Here is a 23,828-nt window from a genome sequence, read left to right on the forward strand (position 1 = left end):
ACACAGAATCCGAAACAATCTCAAGGCTCTGAGCTGTCAGCACAGAGCCCGACGCGGGGCTTGAACTCACGGACCGTGAGATCATGACCTGAGCCGAAGTCGGACACTCAACCGACTGAGCCACCCAGGCACCCCTCTTATGAATCATTTGAAGTAAAAAAAGAAAAGCTCTGTACATATACACGTGTATATGAAAATATATATGCAAATGACTTTAAAAACATAGATCTGGAGAGAGACACACAGGTCATGGTTTTTGTTTCTGGAGAAGGGAATAGGAGTATAAGGGTGTATTGGATACTGTGGGATGTTATCCACGTGCTTTTCTTTAGGACAAGGCACTTCAGACAGTTGCCAGGAATGTTGTCTGCTGACAGCTTATACAGAGAGCTGCTTTCAGTTGCATGTAGCTGCTTTGCCAATTTTAAGCCCCTCCCTGGCGACAGGTGGCATCCAATGACTAGTAAATATGCAGTACAAACACATGCCCCTTTGCCTTAATTTGGGACAGTTCTGAAGGACCGTCCTAGCTTTAGAGGTCCCCAAGGTATTGCCTAATATCTCTTTCAGGGCTTTCAGGAGCCCCTTCTCCAAATTTTCATTGAGTGCTGGGTTGGAATTCTCGATGTAAGCAGAAAATCTGGCAAATATGTCCAGTCCAGCCGTGTTGGATCCAGGGTTCAGAGCTGCCAGCTTGGGGTACCTGGGAGGGCACAGCACCACCTCCAAAAACTCCTCAGTCTTGTTGGTGTCTGTGTGCACTTCGGTGCCATATGGCAGGACTGGGAGCTACCCTCCTGGGACATCTTCTGTATTGTTTCAGTCAGCCTTTTCGTGTCAACAGTGGTGACGTTGAAGGGGACTCCCTTGAACAGTCTCTGGCGAAGGCGCAGTTCCCAGTCTTGGCCCCATCACTGCCAGCCTTCGTGAACAATTCGAACTGTGGTTGTTCTTCAGCTGTGGTTGCGACAGGGACCAGGGAGCAGCCAGAGCTGGGGAACTCTAAAATCACCTCTTTGTTTTTTTTTTTTTAAATTTTTTTTTTTCAACGTTTATTTATTTTTGGGACAGAGAGAGACAGAGCATGAACGGGGGAGGGGCAGAGAGAGAGGGAGACACAGCATCGGAAACAGGCTCCAGGCTCTGAGCCATCAGCCCAGAGCCCGATGCGGGGCTCGAACTCACGGACCGCGAGATCGTGACCTGGCTGAAGTCGGACGCTTAACCGACTGCGCCACCCAGGCGCCCCTAAAATCACCTCTTTGTACCAAAGATGTCTTCAAGAATTCTTTATTGGGCATCAGCTCCGGACCACCCCACCATCACCCCAAAACCTCATCACTGGTGCCATGTACACCTTTCTTCCCACCCAGTGGTCTCGCTGCCATGGCAAGAGTCATTTCATTTCCACATATTTCCCTGAGTGGGAATCACAGAGTCATGTTTCTGTCTAGCTTGCCGTAGTGCAAAGAACCACATAGAAATGCAAAGACTTCCCATAAAGGTGGATTTTTCACTGTTCTATAAAGACAATTAAAAAATAAAACAAAACAATGCACAGATAAGCAAGAACAAACATTCAGAGAACTGTGACAGCCATTGTGCCAGCCTTGGAGCCAGAGATGAGTTAGCTGTATTCCCTGAAAAAGAAAATTCCTGGAGGAAGTTTGCCTAACATCACAAATCCTCTGAGCCAAAGTACCAGAAGTGAAACCCAGGGTTCTGAGCTCCAAAAAATAAAATAAAATAAAATTGTCATTTATTTTTCCTTCCTTCCTTCCTTCCTTCCTTCCTTCCTTTCTTCTTTCTTTCTTTCTTTCTTTCTTTCTTTCTTTCTTTCTTCTTTTGAGGGAGAGAGAGAGAGAGCCCATGCACATTAGTGGGAGGAGCAGACGGAGAGGGAGAGAGAGAATCTTAAGAAGGCTCCACCCTGGGCATAGAGCCAGACTCAGGGCTCAATCTCAAAACTGTGAGATCACGACCTGAGCTGAAATCAAGAGTCAGATGCTTAACTGACTGAGCCACCCAGGTGTCCCAGAAGTCTATTTTCAAATTTCTCTGAGGACTGACCTACAGAAGCTGTGGGGAAACACTATTGCACCTTATTTTCACACATCCATGAAACTCCCCTTTCAGTCTGTATCTCAGGTTGGCCAAAGAACAATCAACTACAGTAGGGTGGTTGGAAACTTCCCTCAAAAATGAGGAACTTCAAAATTGAGGAGTCTATGTTTGTTGTTCCAAGACAGTTGTGCTTTATTCTGCCCCAAACAAACATTATGCAACCCTACATGCAGAAAATAACAAGTGTTGATGAGGAAGTGGAGAAACCGGAAGCTTTGTGTATTGTTGGTAGGAATGTAAAATATTACAGGTGCTGTGGAAAACAGTATGGCAGTTACCATATGATCCAGAAATCTGACTTCCATGGATATACCCCAAAGAGATATTTTCACATTCATGTTTATAGCAGCATTATTTCCAATAAATAAAATGTAGAAGCAACCCAAGTGTCCATTGATGAATGAATGATAAACAAGCTGGTATGTACATACAATGGAATATTATTAACCTTAAAAAGAAATTCTGTTACATGTTACAACATGGATGAACTTTGGGAACATTATACTATCTGAAATAAGATAGTTGCAAAAAGATAAATACTGTATGATCTCCCTTTTTTCTAAAGTTTATTTTATTTTTTTAGTAATCTCTATACCCAACATGGAGCTCAAACTCAGAACCCTGAGATCAAGAGTCACATGCTCCTCTGAGTGAGCCAGCCAAGTGCACTGTATAATCCCACTTATATGAGGTATCCAGAATAGTCAAATTTGGGGCATAGGGCTGCTCAGTCAGTGGAGTGTATGACTTTTGACCTTGGAGTTGTAAGTTCGAGCTCCACGTTGGGTGTAGAGATTATATAAAATGACATGACATGAAATGAAATGAAACGGGATGAAATGAAATGAAATAAAATCTTTAAAAAATCACAAAGTAGTCAAATTCATAGAAACAGAAAGTTGAATGGTGGTTACCAGGGGGAAGGGAAAATGAGGATTTGCTGTTTCGTGGGTACAGAGTTTCAGTTTTGTAAGATGAAAAAGTTCTGGATTCTGGCTGCACAATAATGTAAATATACTTAATACTCCTGAAATGTACACTTAAAAATGGATAGGATGGTAGCTTTTATGTTCTGTGTTTTTTACCGTTAAAAAATATATATAAAACACCGAAATTAATATAACATTGTATCTCAACTATACTTCAATAAAAAATAAGTAAAATATTGAGGTGCTTGCATGGCTCAGTTGGTTAAGCGTCCAACTCTTGATTTCAGCTGAGGTTATGATCTCACAGTTCATGTGTTCAAGTCCTGCATCGGGCTCCACGCTGACAGTGCAGAGCCTGCTTGGGATTCTGTCTCTCTCCTTCTCTCTCTGCCTCTCTTGCGTTCTATTTCTTAAAATAAATAAATAAATTTAAAAAAAGAGTGAAGTATTTAAAACACTAAGTGAACAGGTCAAAAAGCAAATTAGATATAATTAAAGAGGAAGTTAATAAACTAGAAGATAGATCTGTAGGAATTATTCAGAACATAATACAGAGAAACAAAGAAATGTTAGGAAAAAGGAATGATGCAATGAGAAGGTCTAACATGTAGACAACTGGCTTCTAGAATAAAAGCATGGAGAAAATAGAGAACAGACACTATTCAAAGATAAAGTGCCTGAGAAATTTCCCAGAACTGATGAAAAATATGAATCCTCTGATTCAGAAATTAGAATGAATCCCAGGAATAAATATAAATAAAAAATTTAAATAAATTCACCTTACACTCTTTTAGGGAAACTGCAGAAGATCAAAGATAGGGAGATGATGTTAAAAGCATCCAGAGAACAACCAGTGACTGAGTAGGTTAACAGGTAAACAAACATTTTACATCAATACGTGGACTATCCAGAGCTAAAAAGAAATAAGCTATTAACTCATAAAAAGATATGGAGGAAACTTAAATGTGTATTACTATGCGAAAGAAGCCAATCTTGAAAAGGCTACACACATATTGTTTGATTCCAAGTATATGAGAGTCTGTAAAAATGCAAAAAAAATTCTGAAAACCATGGAGATGGTGGAAAGATCAGTGGCTGGCAGGTGTTATTGAGGAAGATAGATGAACAGGTGGAGCACAGGATTTTTAGGAGAGTGAAACTATTCTGTATGATCCTATAATGGTGGATGCATAGCATTATACATTTGTCCAAACTCATAGAATGTACAACACCAAGAGTGAATCTACTCTGAGTGATAATGTTAATATAGGTTCATTGGTTGTAACAAAGGTATCAATGGTCAAGAATACTTTTTTTTTAGAGAGAGATAATTTTTTTTAACATAATTTATTGTCAAGTTAGCTAACATACAGTGTTATATATACAGTGTGCTCTTGGCTTTGGGAGTAGGTTCCCATGATTCATCACTTATATATAACACCCAGTGCTCATCCCAACAAGTGCCCTCCTCAATGCTCATCTTGAAATTTCTCCTTCCCTCTTCCTCTTCCCGCCGCCCCACCAAGCAACGCTCAGTTTGTTAGAGAGAAAGAATCATAAACAGGCTGCATGGTCAGCCCAGAGACTAACACCGGGCTCCATCACATGACCCTGGGTTTATGACCTTAGCCAAAATCAAGAGTCAGATGCTCAACTGACTGGGTCGCCTAGGCACCCCACAAATGTAGCACTCTGGTATAGGATGTTGACAGTCTGTGTTTAGGTGTCAGGGGGTCTTTTAGAATTCTCAGACCCAATGTGTAGGGGTTCACCTCACAAAACACCAGGCAATTCTTGGATACCAGCAGGGTGTCCAAAAATTTAACTCAACTCTGACACTACCGACCCAGAGATAGCATCAGGTTCCATAGGTTAAGGGTTTAGTTCTACAAGATTGCCCCCACCTCCCACTTCAGACACCAGTCACAAGCCCCACACTATTACCTGTGTTTCTGACCTACTAGCTACACACTGGAAATTCCAACAACCTCCTCCTTAGGCTGGATTAATTTACTAAAGTGGCTCACAGAACTCAGGGAAACACTTATGTTTTCTATTAAAGGAAATGATACAGAAAAAGATATGATAAAGGATATGAATCAATGACCAGATGAAGAGATACATACAGCAAGTTCCCCAACAAAGGAGCTTCTGTCCCTGTGGAGCTTGGGGCCTGACCTGGTGGTATGTGGAAACATACGGTTCCCTAAGTGTGAAAGCTCTCTGGAATAAAAAGACCAAAAAGCTCTCCTCTTGGGTTTTTATGAAGGTTTCGTTACATAATCATGATTGTCTAAGTCATTGGTCATTGGCTGAATCAACCGCTAACTCCTCTCACCTCTGTGAAAGGGTGGGACTGAAAGTTACAACCGTTTAATCACCTGGTGCGTCCATCTGGCAATCAGATCCCACCCTTGGGTGGGGTCCAAAAGTCACCTTCAATAATAAGACACTCATTTCACTTTTATGTCTCTGAAGCGTTTTCAGAAACTATGGTGGAAGAATACATACATCTGGGAAATATATATTATGAAGACCAAATATATCTGAGAACTATATGGCCAAATACATATTGCTTATAAATCATTATATCATACGAGGTAAATAGGAGCTTTCTGTATTTTCCACTCAATTTTGCTGTGAATCTAAAACTACTCTTAAAAAAATGTCTATTTAAAAAAAAAAACCCAAATGGAAAAAAAAAAAAAACCCACCCAAACATCTAGAGAGAGAAAACAAATAATCAACAAAAGAACAATAATTACACTGACAGCAAACATTTCAAAATAAAGCAACAAATTTATTTATTTATTTATTTATTTATTAATTTTTTATGAGAGTGCATACACAAGCAAGGGAAAGGCAGAGAGAGAGGGGGACAGAGGATCTGAAGTGGGCTCTGCACTGACAGCAGAGAGCCCGATGTGGGGCTCGAACTCATGAACTGTGAGATCATGACCTGAGCGGAAGTTGGACCGTTATCCGACTGAGCTACCCAGGCATCCCCTTTGAATTTTCTTTAGTAATCTCTATACCTAACATGTGGCTTGAACTCATGACCCTGAGGTTAAGAGTCGCATGCCTTTCTGGGGCGTCTGGGTGGCTCAGTTGGTTAAGCGTGAGACTTTGGCTCAGGTCATGGTCTCACGGTTCGTGGGTTTGAGCCCTGCATCAGACTCTGTGCTGACAGCTGGGAGCCTGGAGCCTGTTTCAGATTCTGTGTCCGTCTCTCTCTGCTCCTCTCCCACCCATGCTCTGTCTTTCTCTCTCTCAAAAATAAATAAATATTTAAAAAAAAAAAAAAAAAGCTTGCTTTTCCGACAGCCATCCAGGCACTGTACAACAAATTAAAAAAAAACCCAAAAACACATAACAAGAAATTTAAGGTTGGTTATTGCTATATAAGGTCTTGCTCTTTTCCCTACTCCCTTTCCCCTACCCTCTGTTTGTTTTCATTAATATGCATGAAGCTTTTATTTTGTAAATAGGAAAAGGGATAGGCCCAGGTAAAGGGATGAAAAAAGTTTACTGAGAGAGGAAAGGGTGTTTGGTTTTTAATAGTCATATTACCCTTGTGAGGGAAGGGACCTGGAAAGACCATTGGTGGATTTCCATTTTAGCAGGGGTAAGACTATTCCTACATTAGTCTCTATGGGTTAGGAGACTGCTGTAGACAGATTTAGTAATGGTGCCCACGTGTATAGGAGCTTAGAAGCTCTAAAGTCTATTTAAATACATTATCTCACTTAGTCTCTGGGAGAGGTGACTCTCCAACTCTGTCAGGCAATGCTAGTCACAGCATTTCTAGATATCTTGCTTAATCTTATACTTCCTGATGTTTACTGGTTGAGATTCTGTAGGCTCCTCTAATTCCAATATTTCTTTTTACTTATGAACAGAGAAAGGCAGGCTAAGGTTTTGAAAATTTTTACTTACATAGTCTGGACCTTTCTCAGGAACTTTGGACTGCTATCAGAATATTACCACTGGAATGTCTAAATAAGCATCTCAAACTTAACATGTCCCCATTGATTTATTTCTTTCAATTTACTTGTCTTGCAGTCTCCTATGGCAGAAAATGGCAATACAGAGGCATAGCCTCTTAAAGATGTGTAAGCCAAAAACTTGGAGGCATCCTTCTCCTCTTTTTTAAAAAAAATGATTATTTAGTGGGGGGGGGGAGGGGCAGAGAGAGAGAATCCCAAGCACTGACAGTGCAGAGCCCAACACGGGGCTCCATCTCACAAACTGTGAGATCATGACCTGAGCCGAAATCAAGAGTCGGACACTTGACAGACTGAACCACCCAGGTGCCCCTCTTCTTCTTTAAAAAAAATTTTTTTTTATTTAAGTAAATTCTATGGCCAATGTGGGGCTCAAACTCATGACCCTGAGCTCAAGAGTCGTATGCTCCACAGACTGAGCCAGCCTGGCACCCCATGCATCCTTCCCTTCTTCCTTCACACCTCATGTCCAGTCCATTAGGGAATCCTGTTTGCTCCACCATTCAAAATATATCTACCATCCAACCACTTTTCATTACCTCCATACTGGTCCAAGTTTCCATTATCTTTCACTTGGATCACTGTCAAGCCTTTTTAATAATCCTATGTGGTAGGAGCTCAATAAAGACTTATTTTTTTAATGTTTATTTATTATTTTGAGAGACAGAGTGTGGGCAGGAGAGGGGCAAAGAGAGAGGGAGACACAGAATCCAAAGCAGGCTCCAGGCTCTGAGCTGTCAGCACTGAGCCTGATGTGGGGCTCGAACTCACAAACTGAGAGACCATGACCTTAGCCAAAGCCGGTCACTTAACTGACTGAACCACCCAGGCATCCCTAGACTTATTGAATGAATAAATGAAGCAATGTCCAGGTATGTGTTATCATTGGCTCTTGAGACCCCTTGCCATATTTTGGAGAGAGAGTGAAGAAGTAATATTTGGGCAGCAGGTACTGTGAGCCCTCGGAGGAGACAGTTGGGAAAAAATTGAAACAAACATGAAAAATACAGACAAGAGGAGTTAGTGGAATTGGGACTCTGAGTGGGAATCGGCAAAGGGACTCAGGTCACTGAGTGACCCGTCCCTGCTGTCGTGATTGCCCATTCTTTGCCTGTATAGAGACTGGCTGAACACCCTGCTTCCCTCTGCTGACCGGTCCAACATGGGATCCTGTGATGTGATCTCCAAGAAGCCCAAGATGGATGAATGATCTTTGCTGAAGACCAGGTGAAGAGAGTAACCTTCCTTCTCAGCTCTGGGAGTGGTGCATCCTGTGGAAGGAGAGAGTTGAATGGAATGGGCAAGCTCCTCCAACTGTGGCTGGAGAAGAAAGGGGAGGAAGTAAGGAAAAAGGCAAGGAAGGAAAGGTGAGGAAGACATATAGTTGTGGCCTGGCCTAGGATCCCTTCTTCTCCTCTGGGGCCACCCATACCCCTCCTTCTCCCTCTCCCCATAGGAGATCCAGCAGCTGCTTCTAGCAGCTTAGGTCTTTTCCTGCTTTGAGAGTCCTTCCAGAAGCTCATTGTTCTTTGCCCTCTTTTTTTAGTCATTCTTTCAGTGAACACCTAAAGCCCAGTTCCCTCCTCTTGGACACTCAGGAGCTCTTCTCCAGACTGGCTAATGGAGTATGGTTTGGGAAAGTGCCTGGCTGGGTCCCCTCCATGTTGAGTTCAATTTCCTCCTTTGGGTGTGTTTCAGCTTCCAACTGGGATGTTTGCCACAGCAATTGTAACAACCACACTCTGCATGGAGGTTCTTAAAGCTATATAGGCAAACGAAAACCAGAAAGGAATTCTTAAGAAAAGCCAAGTACTTATCAGAATTTCCACTCCCATCAGACCCAGAAGCTCTGTACTAGCCTGCCCATAACTGCTTAGTGAGAATTATTTAACCAGCTTGAATTCTTTCTCTAACCACATCGAAATCCAACATCCTGAGGGAACGGGAAGTCTCCCCCCACCACTACCCTCTCTGCTCTTCCCCAAGCCTTTCCCATCCAGCCAGTAGCATTGTTATTTACCCGGCTGCTTGAGAGAAAAACCTAGAAGTTTGTGTTTATTTTTCCTTCTCCCTCACTTCTTATCATTTCCATCAGTAGGGCCTGCTGCCTCTATGGACATCGTGGACAAGTGCAGTGGTCTGCTAACTGGTCTCCCTGCTTCCACGCTTGTCTGCCTACAGACCGCCCTCCTCACAGCGGCCAGAGCCGTCTTTTCAAGGAGGAGACAAATCCCCTCTCACTTCGCTCCAAAGACTCCCACTGCACTTTTGATTCGTTTCTAACTTCTTCCCATGGTGAGCGAGGCTCTGTGCAATGTGGGCTCAGCCGTTCTCTCCAGTCACACGTGCGCTGCTCTCTCTCTCAGCCCCACGGCTGTGTCTGTTCCTTCAGCGTACTAAGCTTGTTCCTGTCTCAGCACCACAGGATTTGTTGTTGGCAATGCTTAAAATGCTCCGTGAGGATTTCCTCATGGCTGGCTCCTTAGTATTTAGGCCTCAGTCCAGTACTATTGCTGTATAATGAAACCTTCCAAAACTCAGTGGCTTCAAAACAGAAGTCATTTATTTTGCTTATATATCTGTAATTTGGGCTTGGCTTGATGGGAAAGATGCATTTTTGTTCCAAGCAGCATCAGCTGGGGCAAATCACCAGAGAACTGGGGATCTGCTTCTAAGATGGCTTACCCACATGGTGGGTAGCATGGAAGCCCGGGGGGCCTTGGTTGTTCTTGTGGCTTGGTTTCTAGAGAAGTGTCCCAAAAGATTTAGATGGAAGCTGTGCTGTCTTTCACTTTTTTTTTTCTAAGTTTATTTATTTATTTTGAGAGAGGGAGAGAGACGGAGCTCCAGCATGCACGAGTGGGGGAGGGGCAGAGAGAGGGGGAGGGAGAGAGAATCCCAAGCAGGCTCCACACTGTCAGTGCAGAGCCTGACATGGGGCTCGATTTCACAAACCCTCAGATCATGACCTGAGCAAAATGAAGAGTTGGACGCTTAACCAACTGAGCCACCCAGGCGCCCCAGCTGTATTGTCTTTTATGACAGAAGTCACATAGCATCACTTCTGCTGTACTTTATTAGTTGAGCAAGTCAAAAGACCTGTCCAACTTCAAGTGGAGGGAACATGGAAGAGGGAGTTGAAGAGGGAGTGTCAGGGTTTACACAGAATGGAAATAGTGTTCTTCTGGATGATTCTGGGTATCGCTATCTGCCACAGCTACGTCCTCAGGGTGGCTTTCACTGACCACCCTGTGTAATTTAGCTCTTCTCCCCCACCCCTAGATAGTCATTCTTTATCACTTCAGCCTGTGCTTCCTTCGTACCTACCACCTACCATCATCTTAAATTATTTTGTCTTTTTATTTATTTGCTCACTTTCAGCCTTACACAAGAATATAAATCCTTTGAGAGCAAGAGCCTTGCATGAAGGGAGGCCAGATGGGGGGCTGATGCACTGAGCCCTGGCAGTTGTGGTCAGAGAGGTGATGGCTGTTTAGAGATATGTAAGGTTGGAGATGTTGGTCTTTGGAGACTGACTGACTATGGGGGATGAGGAGAGAAAGGAGGACACTGGGTTACCGGTCCGTGTCAGATGGAGAAAGCGCTCAGCACTGAGGGAGTGCACAGCTCAGGATTCCCTGGCAGAGGCCATGCTGAGACCTGAACTTCTGGAAGGGTAAAAGGGTGTTATATGTGTGGGGAGGCTGGCTAGATGCACCCTGAACCCATTTCCTCTTTTCTCCAAGCTTCCAGCCACTTTCCCAACCCTCCTGCAGTTAGGTGGGGGTCAAGTGAAATTATGGTCAAAGAAATGCCAGTGGAAGCTGATGGGTACCACTTTTTCAGGTGACCTATTAAAAGCCACCACGCAAGATTCTGCACGTCCCCTTTCTCTTCCTTATAGGAGGTGTGTTAGTGATGGCAGCATCACAGATGGGGTAGGCCTGGTCTCCTGAACGACTTTGTGGAGGAGAGAAACACTCCCTCACAGCCTTTTTTTATTTTATGATGCAACATTTTTGAAGAGACAAGGGCAGTTCTACGGTGTCCCCACATTCCGGATTTATCTCGATGTTTCTTCGTGTTGTTATTTAACTTCTTCCTCTATTCTTTGTATTTCCTGCCAACTGAAAGTCAGCTCTACAGCTTGATTAGATTCAGGTTAACTTTTCTGGTAAGAAATATTTCAAAGATAATGTACTTTAACATTGCCTCCTATCAGGAGGGACATCAGTGTTAGGTTGTTTTACCTCTGGCGATGTTATGTTTGAAGACTGAGTTTAGATGGTGGTTGCTATATTTCTCCATTGTAAAGACACTTCCCCTTTTTGCATTTAGTATGTAAACTATGAGGTAACGCTTGGTCACCATTCTAACATCCTGTTACTGAACAACATTTCATTTAATCTTTTTAGCATCTGTTGTGGTTTCTTCCCTCAGTTGTTTATATTTACTATTTTTCTAGCATTTTTCAGCAATTTACTATGTGCTGGGCATTCTTTTATGGTTCTATCTGTATTTTCTTTATCTCTTTCTCACTCTTTCTTTTTCCTCCTTCCTTCCTTCCTTTCTTTTTTCCTTCCTTCCTCTCCTTCCTTCCTTCCTTCCTTTTTTTCCTTCCTTTCTTTTCTCCTTCCTTCATTCCTTCCTTTTTTTCCTTCCTTCCTTCCTTCCTTCCTTCCTTCCTTCCTTCCTTCCTTCCTTTTCTCCTTCCTGCATTCCTTCCCATCTTCCTTCCTCTCCTTCCTTCCTTTCTTTTTTCCTTCCTTCCTTCCTCTCCTTCCTTCCTTCCTATCTTCCTTCCTTTCCTTCCTTCCTCTCCTTCCTTCCTTCCTCTCCTTCCTTCCTTCCTTCCTTCCTTCCTTCCTTCCTTCCTTTTCTCCTTCCTGCATTCCTTCCCATCTTCCTTCCTCTCCTTCCTTCCTTTCTTTTTTCCTTCCTTCCTTCCTTCCTCTCCTTCCTTCCTTCCTATCTTCCTTCCTTTCCTTCCTTCCTCTCCTTCCTTCCTTCCTCTCCTTCCTTCCTTCCTCTCCTTCCTTCCTTCCTTCCTTCCTTCCTTCCTTCCTTCCTTCCTTCCTTCCTATCTCTACACCCAATGTGGGACTTGAACTCACCACTCTGAGATTAAGAGTTGCATGCCCTGCCAACTGAGCCAGTAAGGTGCCCCTATATTTTCTTTTCTAATTTCACAATAGAGATAATGAGAAAAATTTATTTTATAAGTGAGGAAACTGAAATGGAGAAGGTGCGTTAGCTTTCCACTGCTACTATAATAAAACACCACAAGCTATGTGACTTAAAACAATAGAAATTTATCTTAGAATACTTGAGGTCAGAGGTTTGAAACAGGTCTCACTGGACTGAAATTAAGGTGTAAGTGAGGCTGCTTTCCTCTGGAAGTCTTTAAGGAAAAATCTGTTTCCTTGCAGCTTTTATTTTTCTATTTTATTATTATTTTTTAAAGTTAATTTATCAGAGAGAGAGAGAGAGAGAGAGAGAGAGAATAAAGTGCAAGTGAGGGAGGGGCAGAGAGAGAGGGAGAGAGAGAGAATCCCAAGCAGGCTCTGTGCACTGTCAGCACAAAGCCGGATGCAGGGCTTGAACTCTTGAACCATGAGATCATGATCTGAGCCAAAGTAGGACACTTAACAGACTGAGCCACCCAGGCGCCCTTTCCTTGCAGTTTTTAGAGGCTGCCTGCATCCCTTGGCTCATGGTTCCCTTCCAACTTTTTTTTGCTTTGGTTATTTATTTATTTACTTATTATTATTATTATTTTAAGTTTATCCATTTTGAGATGGGGGGAGGGTAGACAAAGAATTCCAAACAGGCTGTGCATTGTCAGTGTAAAGCCCAATACAGGGCTTGAACTCAAGAGCCGGAGGTTCAATGGACTGAGCCACCCAGGCACCCTCTCCCTTCCGACTTTAAAGCCAGCATTGGTGGACTGAGTTCTCATACATTATCACTTCGATCTTGCTTCTATTGTCACTTCTCTTTTTCTCTGGGGACTTCATCCACTTTTAAGGACCTTTGTGATCCCATTGGGCCTACCCCAGGAAACCCAGGACAATCTCCTTATCTTAAGGTCAGTTCTTTAGTCCCTTTAATTCCATCTGCAACTTTAATTCTCCTTTGCTATGTAACCTAACATATTCCCAGGTTCTGGGGATTAGGACATGGACATCTTTAGAGACAACATTATTGTGCTGACCACAGAAGCTAAGTAACTTGCCTTGATCATACAGCAAGATAGTGGCAGAGCTGGGATTTGGGCTCTGGCAGCCTGGTTCCAGAGCCCACATTTTGAATCCCTATGCTATGCTTTCTCTAAAAATGTACTAAGTTGTGGGGTTGGGATAGTTTATTATGACTTGCATAAAACATCCCTTCAGACTTCCTCTTCTTCTGATTTCATAAAGTATCATGAAATTCTCTATTACAGTTTGGCTTCCCACGCTATGCTAGAGTGTCTAGATCCAGAGTCTGGAACTTAGACTCAAATTTCAGCTAGACCACTTACTTGCTATATGATCTGGGAAGATTATTAAATTTCTCCGTGCCTTAGTTTCCATAATGTAATGTGTAGTGAAAAAATAGTATTTCCCCTATAAGGACGATTTTTTTAACTAAAATGATTATATACAACTGCTCTGTGTTAGTCAGGATTTCATTCTTTCTGTATATTTCTAAGGGATCACCTGGCCAGATTGGCTTTCTGGATCTCATTTTTCATCCACAATCACCAAGTAAAGGAGTCACTTGGAACAATCTTGCTACAAAGAACACAAAACTTCAGTGGAAAACAATTGACCTATTATAGTGACCACTAGAGCTGGTATAAGGATCCATTGATAAATTTTTCTGGAGCAAATACCACAATAAACTTGATCCCCTTTTAAAAAATGCTGTTAACTTTTACAAATTTTTTTTTTTAGAATATTGACATTTTGGCAGTATTTGTGTTTTATTGTCTTTTCAGAAACTTTAAATGGATTTTGATTTTTACCTAATGTCCTTTTTCTGATTCAGGATCCCATTCAAGATACCATATTGCCGTGTGTTATCTCCTTGGGCTCTTCTTGGCTATGAGAGTTTCTCAGACTTTCCTTGGTTTTGATGGTCTTGACAATTTTGAGGAGCACTAGTCCCTTTTGTACCATGCTCTTCTATTGGAATTTCTCCAATGTTTCTCTCATGGTTAGCTTGACATTATAGGTTTCGGGGAAGACAACCACAGAGAAAAAGACCCATGTTCATTATATCATATCAAGGTACACACCATCAGTATGAGTTATCATTGTTGATACTGACATTAATCCCCTGGCTGAGGTGGTCAGGTTTCTCCACGGTCAAAGTACTCTTTTTCCCTCTTTCCATACTGTTCTCATTAGAAAGAAGTCACTATGTCCAACATACACATAAAGGAGGAGTAGGGAGTTATGTTCAGGTTCCTTCAGGGGGTGTATTAATTTCTAGGGTTGAGTAACAAACTAACACAAACTAGGTGGCTTAAAATGACAGAAATTTATTCTCTCACAGTTCTGGGGGCTGGAAGTCTGAAATCAAGGTGTCAGCAAGGCCATGTTCTCTCTGAAGTTTCTAAATGTTTATTTATTTATTTTTGAGAGAGAGAGAGAGAGAGCACACGCGCCTGGGTGAGTGGGGGAGGGGCAGAGAGAGAGGGAGACACAGAATCTGAAGCAGGCTCCAGGCTCTGAGCTGTCAGTACAGAGCCCAACATGGGGCTCAAACCCACCAACTGTGAGATCATGACCTGATCTGAAGTCGGATGCCCAACCAACTGAGCTACCTAGGCGCCCCATCTCTCTGAAGTTTCTAGAGAAGTTCATCTGTGCCCCCTCCTAGCTTCTGGTGCTGCTGGCAAATCTTGGGTTTCCTTGGTTTGTTATGTAACACTCCAGTGTGCCTGCTTCCACTGGCACCAGGTGTTCTTCCCCTGTTGTCTTTGTCTGTGTCCCTCTGTTATAAGAATACCAATTATATTGGATGGGGGCCCACCCTAGTGATCTCAACTTGATCCCATCTGCGAAGACTTTCCAAGTAAAGTCACAGTCACAAGTACTGCGGTTTACGGCTTTAACATAAATTATTTGGAATTCTTCTGCATAGGAGATTTATCACTTCTCCCCTATTCATTTATTTATTTAATCATTTGTTTACATCAATATGAGTTAACACTTTGCTATATTTGTTTATTAACTCCAGAAGTCATTTTGGGATTTTTTACATAGATAATCGTGTCCCCTGTAACTCCTTCCCAATCTGCGTATCTTTTTTTATTCTTTTTCTTTTAAGTAAGCTCTAAGCCCATTACGGGACATGAACTCACAACCCTGGGATCAGGAGTGGCATGCCCTACTACTGACTAAGCCACCAGGTGCCCCCGTCTGCATATCTTTTATTTCCTTTTCTTGTCTTATTGTAGTAACTAGGACTCCTAGCACAAGGTTGATTAAGAGGGGTGAGATAACGGGGCACCTGGGTAGCTCAGTCAGTTAAGGGACTGACTCTTGATTTGGGCTCAGGTTGTGATCTCATGGTTCGTGAGTTTGAGCCCCACATCCGCCTCTGCGCTGACAGTGGGGAGCCTGCTTGAGTTTCTCTTTCTCCCTCTCTCTCTGCCCCTCCCCCACTCATGCTGTCTCTCAAAAGTAAATAAATAAACATTTGGAAAAAAAAAAAAAGAGGGGTGAGAGAACGACCATGCGCCTCACCCTACCCAGCGACAACAGCTCAGCAGAGTGTATCGGAGTTATAGAAGGGCAGGCTCCCGGAGAGGGAGTCTGTGGGACCAGGGAGAATGGATTTACATATGAAGAATATCAGAACACTGCAAAATGGCCCCTGTGCCACACCAAGCACTGGCCTCAAGTGGCAGCGATCTGTGGTCCTGGGTTAGGAGGTCTGGTCAATCAGTTGACTCGGGCCTAGATCTTCACTAGAGTGAGATTCCAAACTTTCCCCAAAGCACAGTGCCAGCCAAACACCCATGTGTCTGCATTCCTGAATGGCAGATCCTGAGTGATGATGCAGGCGGGTTCCACAGGGATGAAGTCGACCTGCTCTCAAAGGTGACAATCCCAGTGAGGGTTTTCTGCCTTCCGGGTGTGGATACCCTGGTGATCACTGATGCAGCTCCAAGTTTGAGGTTGGAGACATCATGCTGATCTGTCATCACATCAACCTACCTGGTTTCTGTGGTTCGAGCCCTCTCAGAAGGCCCAATGATGACAGGTTTGGAACTTGTTTCCCTGTCATGTCTGAGGCCTATGACCGGGATGTGAGGCAGAAGGCTCACGGTGCCTGGAAACAAATGGGGGGGCAGAGAAAGCTTCAACAAGGCACGTATGTGATGGTGGCGGGCCCCACCTATGAGACTGTGGCCTCACCTGCTGCAGAAGCAGGGTGGGGGCAGATGCTGTCGGCATGAGCACAGTACCAGAAGTTCTAGTTGCAAAGCGCCATGGACTTTGAGCCTTTGGCTTCTCCCTCAACACTAAGGAAGTCATCCTGGATTATGAAAGCCAGGAGACAATCACGAGGAAAGTACTAGAGGCCGGGAAACAAGCTGTGCAGAAATTGGAACAGCTTGTCTCTATTCTTATGGCTGGTACTCCACTGCCTGGCAATGCCAGTTAACCAGTCCTGGAGTGGCCTCTCCCTAATGGGATCCAAGTAGGTACCTCCTACTTTGGCCCCTTGCTGGGGTCACACGCCTCAGCCACTAAGTAGGAGGAGAAAGGAGAGCAAGATTCCTTCCTTCACCTTCCCCTTTCCTCCCACCAGACCCTTCTACGCTGGCTCCTCTTTGCTCAGTTGTCACAAAGCTGTTTTCACCCCCTGTTCTTCCCCAAGAGCTGGAACCCAAGCCCGACCACACACAGCTGTGTGTATGCCCTGGGTGTGGCTTGGGCTGTCAAACTTGACACGGTAGCTGCTGCTGTCTTTTTGAGATAATGTTTTCACATTCCCGGAGACTCAGTTCTGCCTCCTCCCAAGCACTAGAGACCACATAAGGGCCAGTCCAGTCCAGTCCAATACCTCTTGGACTTTAATACTTTAATACTATCATAAACAAATAAATAAATAAATAAATTTATATATATTTCTCCTACTACTTTATATATATATATGTGTATATATATATATATATATATATGGCTTATTTATTTATTTATATAAATTATATATATTTCTCCTACTACTTTATATACGTATATAACATATATATATATATATTTATATATATATATGACTTATTTATTTATTTTTGAGAGAGAGTGAGAGAGGGAGTCAGTGAGAAAGGTGGACAGAAGATCCGAAGCAGACTTTGGGCTGACAGCAGAGAGCCCTATGTGGGGCTTGAACTCACGAACCGTGATTTCATGACCTGAACTGGAGTTGGACACTTAACTGACTGAGCCACCCAGGCAGATGAAATGGGAAAAAAAAAAAAAAAAAAAGAATGGTGACAGAAGGCATCCTTGACTTGTTCCCAATTTTAGGGGAAAAGCATCCAGTTTCTCACTGTTAGGTACGATATTAGTTCTAAGGATTTTTGCCCATTTGGACAATCTCTCTTTTTTTGTTTTTTAAGTTTTTATTTTAATTTCAGTATAGTTAACGTACAGTGTAATATTAGTTTCAAGTGTACAATATAGTGATTCAAAAATTCCATAGGTCACCCAGTGCTCATCACAGCAAGGGCACTCCTTAAGCACCATCACCTATTTCACCCATCCCCCCCCCACCACCTCCCTGCTGGTAACCATCAGGGGTATGGTAACTGGTAACTGTTCTCTACAGTTAAGCATCTGTTTCTTCTCTCTCTCTCTCTCTCTCCCTCTCTTTTTTTCCTATTGCTAGTTTGTTTTGTTTCTTAAAATCCACAAATAAATGAAATCATATGGTATTTCTCTTTCTCTGACTTATTTGCTTAGCATTTTACTCTCTAGCTCCATCTGTGTTGTTGCAAATGTCAAGATGTCATTCTTTTTATGGCTGAATAATATTCCATTGTATACGTATACCACATCTTCTTTATCAATTCATCAATCTATGGACACTTGGTCTGCAGCCATATCTTGGCTATTATAAATAATGCTGCTATAAACACAGGGGTGCATATATCCTTTTGAATTACTGTTTTTGTATTCTTTGGGTAAATAGCCAGTAGTGCTATTGCTAGATCATAGGGTAGTTCTATTTTTAACTTTTTGGGGGACCCTCCATATAGTTTTCCAGAGTGGCTGCACCAGTTTGCATTCCCACCAATAGTGCATGAGGGTTCCTTTTCTCCACATCCTTCCCAACACTTATTGTTTCTTATATTGTTGATTTTAGCCATTCTGGCAGATGTGAGGTGATATCTGATTGTGGTTTTGATTCACATTTCTCTGATGATAAGTGATATTGAGCATCTTTTCATGTGTTTGTTGGCTATCTGTGTATGCTTTCTTTGAAGAAATGTCTGTTCATGTCTTATGCCCATTTTTAAATTGGATTATTTGTTTTTTTGGTGTTGAGTTGCATAGTTCTTTATATATTTTGGATACCAACCCTTCATTGGATATGTCATTTGCAAATATTGTCTCCCATTCCATAGGTTGCCTTTTAGTTTTGTTGATTGTTTGCTTTGCTGTACAGAACATTTTTATTTTGATGTAGTCCCAATAGTTTATTTTTGCTTTTATTTCCCTTGCCTCAGGGGACCTATCTAGAAAAAAGTTGCTGTGACCAATGTCAGACAAGTTACTGCCTGTGTTCTCTTCTCTTCTAGGATTTTAATGGTTTCCTGTCTCACATTTAGATGTTTAATTCATTTTGAGTTTATCTTCATGCATGATGTAAGAAAGTGGTCCAGTTTCATTCTTGTGCGTGTTGCTGTCCAGTTTTTTCCCTGACACTATTTGTTGAGGAGACTTTTTCCCACTGGATATTCTTTCCTGTTTTGTCAAAGATTAATTGACTATATAATTGTAAGTTTATTTCTGGGTTTTCTATTCGGTTCTTTGATCCATGTGTCCATTTTTGTGCCAGTACTATACTGTTTTCATTACTACAGCTTTGTAATATAACTTGAAGTCCAGAATTGTGATGCCTCCAGTTTTGCTTTTCTTTTGCAAGTTTACTTTGGCGATTCAAGGTCTTTTGTGACTCCATACAAATTTTAGGATTGTTGGGGTGCTTGGCTGGCTCAGCTGGAGGAACATGCAACTTTTGATCTCAGGGTTGTGAGTTTGAGCCCCATGTTGGGTGTAGAGATTACTTAAAAATAAAATCTTCTGGGGCGCCTGGGTGGCGCAGTCGGTTAAGCGTCCGACTTCAGCCAGGTCACGATCTCGCGGCCCGTGGGTTCGAGCCCTGTGTCAGGCTCTGGGCTGATGGCTCAGAGCCTGGAGCCTGTTTCCGATTCTGTGTCTCCCTCTCTCTCTGCCCCTCCCCCGTTCATGCTCTGTCTCTCTCTGTCCCAAAAATAAATAAACGTTGAAAAAAAAATTAAAAAAAAAAATCTTCAAAAAATTTTCAAGATTGTCTGTTCTAGTACTGTGAAAAATGCTTTTGGTATTTTGACAGGGATTGCATTGAATGTGTAGATTGCTTTGGATAGAATCTACATTTTAACAATATTTGTTCTTCCTATCCATGAGTGTGGAATATCTTTCCATTTTTTTGTGTCCTCACAATCTCTGTGGTTTTTTTTTTAATGTTTACTTATTTTTGAGAGAGAGAGAGACAGAGAGAGGCAGAGCATGAGTGGGGGAGAGGCAGAGAGAGAGGGAGACATAGAATTCAAAGAAGGCTGCAGGTTCTGAGCTGTCAGCACAGAGCCTGACATGGGGCTTGAACTCACAGGCCATGAGATCATGACCTGAGCCGAATACAGATGCCGACTGAGCCACCCAGGCGCCCCACAATCTCTGTTTTTTAATCTGTGTATTTAGATGATTCACATTTGAAAACTGTTTGCGAAATATTCTCGTTTTTAGAGCAGTTTTAAGCTTACAGCAAAATTGAGCAGAAAGTAGGAGAGTTCTCAGGTATTTTCTCCCTATTTGTAGCTTGTCTTCTGATTCTCTTGAGACAATTCATATTTAAAGTGATTACTAATATCACTGGATTAATATTCACCATACTTGTAACTTTTTCCTATTTTTATTCTTGTTCTTTATTTGTCTGTCCCCTTTTTTCTGCCTCCTCTGGTTTTAACTGAGGATTTTTGTATGATTCCATTTTAACTTGATCTCTTTTTGAAGAAAAGTTTTGCTGTTATTAGTTATATTAGTGGTTCTCAGCTGACAATGATTTTGCTCCCTAGGTGACATCTGGCAATGCCTGGAGACATTTTTCATTGTCATAGCTGTGAGAGTGTTACTGGTATTAGCAGGTAGGGGCTGGTGATGCTGCTGAATATCCTACAATGCATACTACTGTCTTCCCCAGCAAAGAATGATCTAATCCAAACTGTCAGTGGTTCCACATGTGTTCCCCTTTGTTCACTGTGTAAAAGCAGTTCTACCTCCTTCTGCTGATCAGGGTCAGTTGCCTTTTCCACAATGGCGACTGTTTCTGTCATCGGCAGGATGCTAGTGAGGAGCCGTAGCTGGTAGTTCAGTGGGAACTTGTATTCTTTGGCAAGAGTGTAGCCCGTTTGGGGACCAGAACCTTCTACCTTGCAGAGTCCAGAGTTGCAGGCATGGGAAGCACAAATTTGGTCATGGGAGAGATGGTAAATGGGCCACTCCTTCTTCTCCTCTTTAGTTTCCAGACCCTGGAGGATGTTCTGTTCCACTGCAGCTTATCCTCATCCCCAGCTTAGCTGACCGATTGCCTCTTGGCCATCTGCACTCCAGTCTCTCTTTGTAGCTCTTCAGTTCTGTCTCCTCTGTCTCCTACTTGGATTAGTTTTGCCTCCTCAGGGTGCCATTAAGCTCCTGCCACTGGGTCCCTGACTTCCCCCTCTGGGAAGCTTCACTGATTCCTCAGGAAGCTCAGACCAGCACCTCAGACTTTCCGTCTAGTGTTACTGAATGCCTCCCCAGATCTTTGCCCAGATAAAATGTCCTGAGACAATAACTTAACAAGAATAGGGAAGATTTTTGGAGGAGGAACCTGTATTGCTGAGTTTATTTATCTGTCTAATTCTTGTTATATTAATGCTTTGGTTAGAATGGGATATTTTATAGGATATACCAAGAGGCCTGCTAGGACTGGTTGTTTTGTTGTTGTTGTTGTTATTGTTGTTTGTTTTGAATGAATAATTATTCACAGTGTTCAAAGTTCAAAAGGCACAAAACAATATTCAATGAAATGTTTCCCTCCTACCTCTATTTTCCAGCCACCCAATTCCCCCCCCCCCTTTTTCCAATGTTTATTTATTTTTTTGAGGGGGGGAGGGGAGGAGAGAAAGGGAGATACAGAATCTGAAGCAGGCTCCAGGCTGATGCAGGGCTCAAACTCACAGGCCATGAGATCATGACCTGAACCGAAGTCAGCCACTTAACCAACTGAGCTACCCAGGTACCCCAGTTAATTTGTGTTTTTAACTTCATTCATCTTGGAGATTTTTCCATATTGGCTTCATTAACTTTAATGTCTACACAATCATTGGATAAATGCATCATAATTTATTTAACTATTCCTCTGTTGACAGACATTTAGGTTGTTTTCATCTTTTTTTTTTTTTTTTTTTTACGTTTGTTTATATTTATTTTGAGAGAGAGTGAATTCGATGTGGGGCTTGATCCCTCACACCATAAGATCATGACCTGAGCCAAAATCAAGAGCCAGGTGGTTAACTGACTGAGCCCGCTGGTGCCCCAAAGTTGGTTCCATCTTTGACAAGACTGCCACAAATCTCGTTCATGAGTCTTTGTGCAAATGTGCTAGTACATGTTTACAATAAGCTCCTAAAGGTAGAATTGCTGGGTCAAAAACTACGTGCATTTTAAAATTTTGATTGATGTTGACTGACTATTCAGATAACAGGTCAAACTAGCTCTCATGGGAGGAAGTGAGGCCCCTAGAGCCAATTCCTCCTCAGTCCTCCCATGACACACATTCCAGCATTGCACAGGACTCACCATTTTTTGACATTTGGTCTGACTTGCTGATACGGGTCTCAAGATGTCTCTATTGGCAAGATCTTCCTAAAGTTATGTTTTATTCTATAGAAGGGATACATCACAATCTGCTTAGTCATGTCCCTATTGAGGTTGTGACAAAATGGAGCTAAGCAGATGACCTTATAGAGAGCATTTTGGTGAACAGGTCAACTAGTTATTATTTGCCTAAGCAAATAATGATAGCTAACACTTGCTATGAGCCAGGCACTGCTCTAAACCATTGTGATGTATTTTCTCAAAAATCCTGAGTTAGGTATCATTATTATTAGCTTAATTTTATACATGTGAAGGCTTAGGCATACAGGTAGACAATATTTCCTGGGTCCTAGACCTGATAAGAGATGGGGCTGGAGTTAAAACCCAGTCATTCCAGACATTCTAGGGGCACCTGGCTGGCTCAGTCAACAGAACATATGACTCTTGTTCTTGAGGCTGTGAGTTCAAGCCCCACATTGGGTGTGTAGAGTTTACTTAAAAAACAAAAACAATGGGGCACCTGGGTGGCTCAGTTGGTTAAGCCTCCAACTTTGGCTCAGGTCATGATCTTAACAGTTTGTGAGTTCCATCCCTGCATGGGGCTATGTACTGATGGTGTGGAGCTGCTTGGGATTCTCACTTTTCCCCCACCCCCACCCCCATCCTCTGCCCCTCACCCAACTTGCTCTCTCTTTCTCTCAGAATAAATAAATAAACTTTAAAAAACAAAAACAAAAACCCAGTCAATCTAGCTCCAGTCAGTAGTCCCATATTGAGGCATTTGGTTCAATGGGTAAGTTTATTTACTTATTTTTATTTAAATCCAAGTTAGTCAGCATATAGTGTAATAATGATTTCAGGAATAGAATTTAGTGATTCATCACTCACATGTAATACCCAGTGCTCATCGCAAAAAGTGCCCTCCTTAATGCCCATCACCCATTTAGCCCATCCCCCCACCCGACACCCTGCCAACAACCCTCAGTTTGTTGTCTGTATTTAAAAGTCTCTTATGGTTTGTCTCCCTCTCTGTTTTTATCTTATTTTTGCTTCCCTTCCCCTATGTTCATCTGTTTTGTTTCTTAAATTCCACATATGAGTGAAGTCATATGATATTTGTCTTTCTCTGACTGACTTATTTTGCTTAGCATAACACACTCTAGTTCCATCTACAAAGGGTAAGTACATTTACAAGTAAGATGCTGTTGGGGCGCCTGACTGGCTCAGTTGGAAGAACTGGCAACTCCGGATCTCGGGGTTGTGAGATTGGGCTCCACGTTGGGAGTATAGATTGCTTGAAAATCTTAAAAAAAAAAAAAAAAAAGTTATCAAATTACTCTCCAGGAAGGCTGTGACAGTCTCTGTCCCACCAGAGTGAAGGTGGAGGCCCTTTTTTCTTTCAAGCAGTATGTCTTTTTTACTTCCATATCCTGGCTGTAGAGGATATGAAAATGAAATACACCCAGCATACAGTCCAGCATAAAGTAGGCAGGTGCTCCCCTGACTGCTGACTAAAAGAATGGATAGATGGATGGATGGATGCATGGATGGATGGTTGAAGAGGGGCAGACAAGTCTGGAGAGAGGGCGCCTAGGTGTCTCAGAGGAACCATTGCCCAGTTTGGTGCCCTACTTGGAAAACTCATT

At 42.4% G+C, this 23,828-nt stretch overlaps 2 pseudogenes; one reads left to right on the top strand and one right to left on the bottom strand.

The window, feature by feature from the left end:
• Positions 1 to 396: 396 nt before the first annotated feature.
• Positions 397 to 9,177, bottom strand: LOC116738291 (annotated as a pseudogene).
• Positions 9,178 to 15,784: 6,607 nt separating this feature from the next.
• LOC116738292 lies at positions 15,785 to 16,720 on the top strand (annotated as a pseudogene).
• The last annotated feature ends 7,108 nt before the right edge of the window (positions 16,721 to 23,828 follow it).

Source organism: Lynx canadensis, chromosome C2, assembly GCF_007474595.2.
Source record: "Lynx canadensis isolate LIC74 chromosome C2, mLynCan4.pri.v2, whole genome shotgun sequence".
Taxonomy (NCBI): domain Eukaryota; kingdom Metazoa; phylum Chordata; class Mammalia; order Carnivora; family Felidae; genus Lynx; species Lynx canadensis.